The following is a 5,907-nucleotide window of genomic DNA, read 5'->3' as shown; positions in this document are numbered from 1 at the left end:
CCATATCAGGTTAAGCATGAAGTCCTACTTAAATCATTCTTTTATATCTCCTATGACAAAATCTTAAAGTCACTGGGGGAAGGATAGCACACACTGTGAAGCTGTGGGCATTGAGGAATACTCATTTCATATGAAAGGAAGTAACAGAAAAATCAAGCAAAATGCACACACAGACACACACACAATACTTCTAACATTGAAGAGGCATGAGAAAATAATCCATGGTCTATACTTTTAGAAATCTTTTATTGTTAAAAGAGATATGGGGTTACTGAGATTGTCCAGTCCCTGAAATGTGAGGACACAGTGTATGCCTGAGACTGAGGCTAAGTCACACCAATAGAGATAATCCCCAGGTCCCTATCACCAGAGTAGCAAATGTCCAACAGCAAAGCAAGTAACTTCATTCCACTGCTGGGTAAATGACAACAGCAGGTCGATAATGAGATACTGTCTGGGAGGCACAGGTAAAAAGACTTACGTTTGACTCTGACATGGTAGCAGATACTAAGAAAACCCTCTGATGAACCACCTATCATTCTCTGCACAAGGCATTTATGGAGCAATTTGAGGTCTATGTTTCACTGAAGGTAACCATAATAACAAAATAAAACATGGATCAATTTATATTAGATGTTCTACCCACCAAAGAGACAGAAGAAGAAAGGATGTGTCAATATCCAGGTATAAATTCTACTTCCCTCAATATTTACTCTTAAACAACAACAAAAAAATTCTACTTTAATAAAGAAAATTATATGGTGCACAAAGAAACAAGAAAAAAAGTCACTTTTGCTTGAGAAAAAGCAGTCCATGGAAATAGACTCACTTATGACCATGAGAGTGAAAAATTAAATTAATATTATTAATAAGAAGAAACCTCTAGGGCAAATATGTATAACATCCTTGATCGGAATGAGAATTTCAGCAGAGAGATGCAGACTCTAAGAAGGAATCAAATGTAAGTGTTGTAAATAAAGCATTAGGCAACATAGATGAAGACTGTCTTCCATGGACTCATCAGATGACTTAATACTGGAAAACAATTATTGGACCAGAAGATACTTTAATAGAAATCACACACACACACACACACACACACACACACTGAGAGAGAAAGAGGAAGGAAAAAACAAAACAAAAGAGGCATCCAAGAGCTATAGGATATTATGAAATATGGTAGCATGTGTCACTGAAATTTCAGAAGGAGAAGAGAAAGTTAAGTACAAGAAATACCTGAAGGGATTTTCCAAAACTAAACAGACATAGAACTAGACACCAAAGGTAAGAGAACTTCAAGCAGAATAAATAAATTATAAACTAACAGAAAAATAAACGAATATCATTTATAAGCATAATATTCAAACCAGTAAAAACCTGAGACAAAGGAATATTGAAGGCCATCAGTGTTAAAAGATATGCTACATAGAAAAAAAACAATGAAAATTACAGGAGACTTCTCAACAGATAGTAAAAATCCAGAAGAGAGTGGAATAACACATTTTAAGTATTGAAAGATAAGCAACTAATACAGCAACATACTGTCAACCCAAAATTCTATACCTAGCAAAAACACATTTCAAAATTAAAGAAGAAAAATATAAAGCTTTTTCAGATAAACAAAAGATGTCCTGACTCAGGTAAAATGTAAAAGGATTTTTAAAAATTTAGTCAGAAGGAAGATTATAAAAAAGAACTTTTTGCATATACAAAAAGAAATGAAAAACTCTGGAAATGGCATAAATAAAACTAAATATAATATGTATTTTTTAAAAAAATCCTCAACTTTCCCTCCACTTCTATGTACATCACCAGCTCCTGGTCTGGCTTCCAGACTTTTTCTAATTTCACCAGGTTCATGGATGACCGTGGGATCCGTCTTCTCTCCATTTCCTTGCATGACATCACCTTTCCTATCGTGAGAGTAGAACACTGGAATTCACAATTCACATTCTCTCCTAGAAGTTTGAGAAAGAGCTCTCTAAAGTGAAGGAATGTGAGATCGTGTATATGAAAAGAAACACTTAAAAAGCTCACTGTGAGAGTAAAGATCATGGAACAGTATACCATTTTTATCATGAACTAAACTTCAAGCTGATCAAGATAGAAGTGAAGAAGATTAAGAAATTGGTTGTAGAGTTGAAAGAAAGTTTTGTTGGAAGTTTAGAAATTGTAAAGAAGAGGAGGTAAAGATAAGGAATATAACTCTCCTGGTAGAGAAATTCTAGAGACTAGACAAAAACTATGTTCTTGCTATTCGATGAGAAATTCTGGACCTGAAGAAGAAATTCAAGGAATGTGAGGTCTCTAAAGGTGAAAACTGCTTTCCTGTCATCTGTCCTCCCTTTCCAGAGACATGTAGTCTTCATGGTGTGGTGAATATCAGCAAGCCTTTTGTGAGTCAGAACTTGATTATAAATATGGTGCAGGGGTTGAGATTACTTTCCCAGGCATCCAGATGAAAGTCTGGATTGAGTGGCAACTTTGAACACACAAGAGAGATATTTGCAATATTTCTGATTCTACAATACACTGAATGATCGACTATTGTACCTCAGTTACTAACAATATGGTATTACCAATGGCTAAATCAGTGGCATAGCAGTGTACAACAACAACATGTACAACATGTACATATTGCACAACTCCCAGAACATTGCCAAAATTAATTTGACTACCAACGCAGTATCTCTAAATCATGCTCTCCTGGGTGTTTCTTATAATAACTGCTTTTCTTATCCTGATGTTGGTTGGCAAGATATTGACTTTGCTGTGGATGAAGATGGGCTGTGGGTGATTAATTTAGCTTAAGCAAGCACTGGCAACATGTTGATTAGCAAACTCAAGGACCCTGCACTTGAGATGCTAAACACTTGGCACACCAGGCAGTACACACCATCTGTTTCTAATTCCTTCATGATATGTGGGGTTCTGTGTCAAACCCATTCAATGAACACCAAAACAGAAGAGGTTTTTTACTACTATGATTAAAGCACAGGAAAGGGGGCTGCCTAGACATTACAATGCATAAAATACAGGAGAAAGTGCAGAGCATTACTACCATTCTTGTAACCAGCAACTTCGTGTCTGTAATGATGGTTACCTTCTGAATTACGATCTTATCTTCCTGCAGAAACTCCAATAAACTTTTGAGGTGTTAGGGTGAGAGAGAAATAAAATGCTTGTTGGCAAATCATCATCTCCACTTATTTATCTACAGGGGGATCCAGAAGTGTGTTTCTTTAGTAGTCGTAATTGGGAGCATGGTTGCTCCAGACTAAAATTTTAGGATATTTGCCCTGCCTGAATGAGTTCTCTCATAAGTCAGATGCTTTCCTAAGATGTATTTTTCCAATGAAAGTAAGATCCTTTTGGGGGTGGTTGTTAGAGATCTAGGGGCATTATGGGTCTAATAAAGCCTACAGTGAAGTATAAATTTTAATGCATAGAAGATCCTTTCTCCAGAAAACTCTGAACATCTTACAGTTTTGATATAAGCATGCTAAATTTACATATCTGCTATGTACAATATGTGTTTCCAGATGCTAGTGAGAAAAACAAAGTTGAATATCTGGTCACTTAAGGAGCTTAAAAAACATTCTGCCTAATTAAGCCCCAGGTTCATTTCAGACATGGAAGAATTATCAGGGTTGCATGGAGTTTTATCATTGAGTCCTCTCTCTTCAACAAATTATCCCAAGAAGCCATAGTGAATTTTTTGAATTTTCTTTAGTTCCTTAATTTCCAGATGTCAGCTAACTGTAGGCTTTATTAGATCCATAATACCCCTAGACATCTGACAACCCCATATTGGAAGGATACTGTTTTATCATTATTATCTGATTTTCTTATATCTGTAGAGCTATGTAAATAAAAATTCATGATGAGAAAAAGAAAATTAAGTTTACTTATAGCTGCTCCATAGAAAACTGGTTAATTATACGAAAAGCAAGGGATAAGTGGGTTGAGGCAGGGGGGCAGTATATTTGGTAAGTCTGGTTTTAATCTTCCAAGCTGCCATTGTAATGAAGTTTACAAAGTAGGAAATTTCAACTGACTTTTATGTAGATGGACAATGAGAGAAATTTTAAAAAGTACCTCATCTACTGAAATGACATTGTTTATGTAATAAAGCCATTGGAATGTATGAGAAACTTGTATTAAGTCATATCATGAGAATTTTTTAAAGGTATAATTGTTTTCTTCCTTTAAGCATGGCACTTAAAAGAAAATGAAAATGAAAGCCACTGAGAGTAGCAGTCCTATAGTTGAAAAGTTTGCAGTAGTATGGGCTTCTATTCTTTTGGATGGCTTTGCCATTCGTCTCTATGTACATTTGATGTTCATGAGTTTTAGTCCATACAGTGGGTTCCTTAAATGCTGCATACCCTTGCTATTTAATAAAATGGTTAAATTGTGCTTTGAAAAAAAATTCAATGCTGTAAAAGTGACCTCATTGTCTAAAGAAAAAGAGTAGAAGTGTATTGTGTGGTTATAACATTTATAAAAGTAAATGCGTAGAATCAGCAAGATGACAGCAGAGTAAGGAGCTCCTAGAGTCAGCTCCTGCTACAGGGCAAATAGCAAACACACATAGCTCTCTGCAGCTAGTTGAAGCACCTGTTTGGGAGCTCCAGCAGACCAGAAGATCATCCTGCAGTGAGCTTGAGGGAGGAGAATGAGAAGACTGCCCATCTGCAGAGAAGACTCATAAGTAGAGTGCTCCACACCCTGGAGGCCAGTGCTTATCCTCCATTGGAGGCACAAGACTCCTCAGGAGCTGTTCTGCAGCTGGAATTGAAAGCTCCACTTCCCCAAAATGTGGGAGGAAGAGATGGTTGGGCACAAATTTCAGCTACTGATGAGTAAATACAGCAGGCTACAGTAAAATCCTGAGAAGAGGTAAAGTTTGAGGCTGTCCAAGTCAGAAAGAGGCCGGGAGCTGCCATCTTAACTCTGCTCCTGGCACAAGGAGAAGTGGGATGCATTGAGGATCCCAGTACCAGTGGGGACTAGCTTCTTTCCATCCAGATAATATTGCAGCTCTAGCTTAAGCCCAGTGCCACCTCCAGCAGGGAGGAATCTGTGGGGACCTGCACCAGCCTCTCCAGGAAATTACCAGCCAAGAGGCGGAGACCTGTGACTATCCTACTATGATGGTGCGAGCTGCCCCAGGGACTATTCTGTGGCTGGATTTGGAGGCTCCATTTCTCAGAAATGGGGAAGGAAGAGATGGTTGACTGCTGATTGGTAGACTCATCTGGCTAAGATAAAATGCTGGTAACAGCTGGGGTGTGAACCAGCAGCCCAAGTCAGAAAGAGGCCAGTAACCACCATTCTGACTCCACCCCCAGCCTAAGGGGAAGCCGGGCTGACTGATACTCTCAGTCTCAGCAGGAACCACTTTCTTTCATGCAGATCAGCCTTCTGCCTTAGACTAGGCTTCAGCCCTGCCTTTGGCAGGGAGGAGGCTGAGGACACCTGCACCACCCTACACAGGTAACGGCAGGTAATTTGCACTGCCATAGACTGAAAATCAGAAGTCTACCAGGGCAACTGTGGTCATCTTGGACCCAAATGCATAGATTGCTGCTCACACCTGCAGGTCCATCCCTGTCCCAGGCAGGGGAGAAAGGGATGGAAGGTTCATCAGTCTCTCTGGGCAAATACAGTCTAAGCCTGCACTTGGATTATTCCACATAGCTGTGTCTCTGTCCCCACCCCTGGCAAAGGAGAAAGTTGAGAGAAGCTTCATTGGTCCCTGGTGCAATGAGGGAAGCTTGAGCCTCCACAGCTTACAGCACCAACTACATGCTTAGCTCCTATTGTACAACCAGCAAGGGAGAGAGGATAGGAAACCCTAAACTAAAGAGAAAAACTACACCCTGAATAAATACTCTAGTAAGC

General features: G+C 39.0%; 1 pseudogene; it reads left to right on the top strand.

Moving 5' to 3' along the window:
* Nucleotides 1–1,801: 1,801 nt before the first annotated feature.
* Nucleotides 1,802–3,145, top strand: LOC101436046 (olfactomedin-4 pseudogene; annotated as a pseudogene).
* Nucleotides 3,146–5,907: the final 2,762 nt, after the last annotated feature.

This window comes from Dasypus novemcinctus, chromosome 13, assembly GCF_030445035.2.
Source record: "Dasypus novemcinctus isolate mDasNov1 chromosome 13, mDasNov1.1.hap2, whole genome shotgun sequence".
In the NCBI taxonomy this organism is placed as follows: domain Eukaryota; kingdom Metazoa; phylum Chordata; class Mammalia; order Cingulata; family Dasypodidae; genus Dasypus; species Dasypus novemcinctus.
The sequence above is the reverse complement of the archived record's forward strand: the minus strand, read 5'-3'. Positions and strand labels throughout refer to the sequence as shown.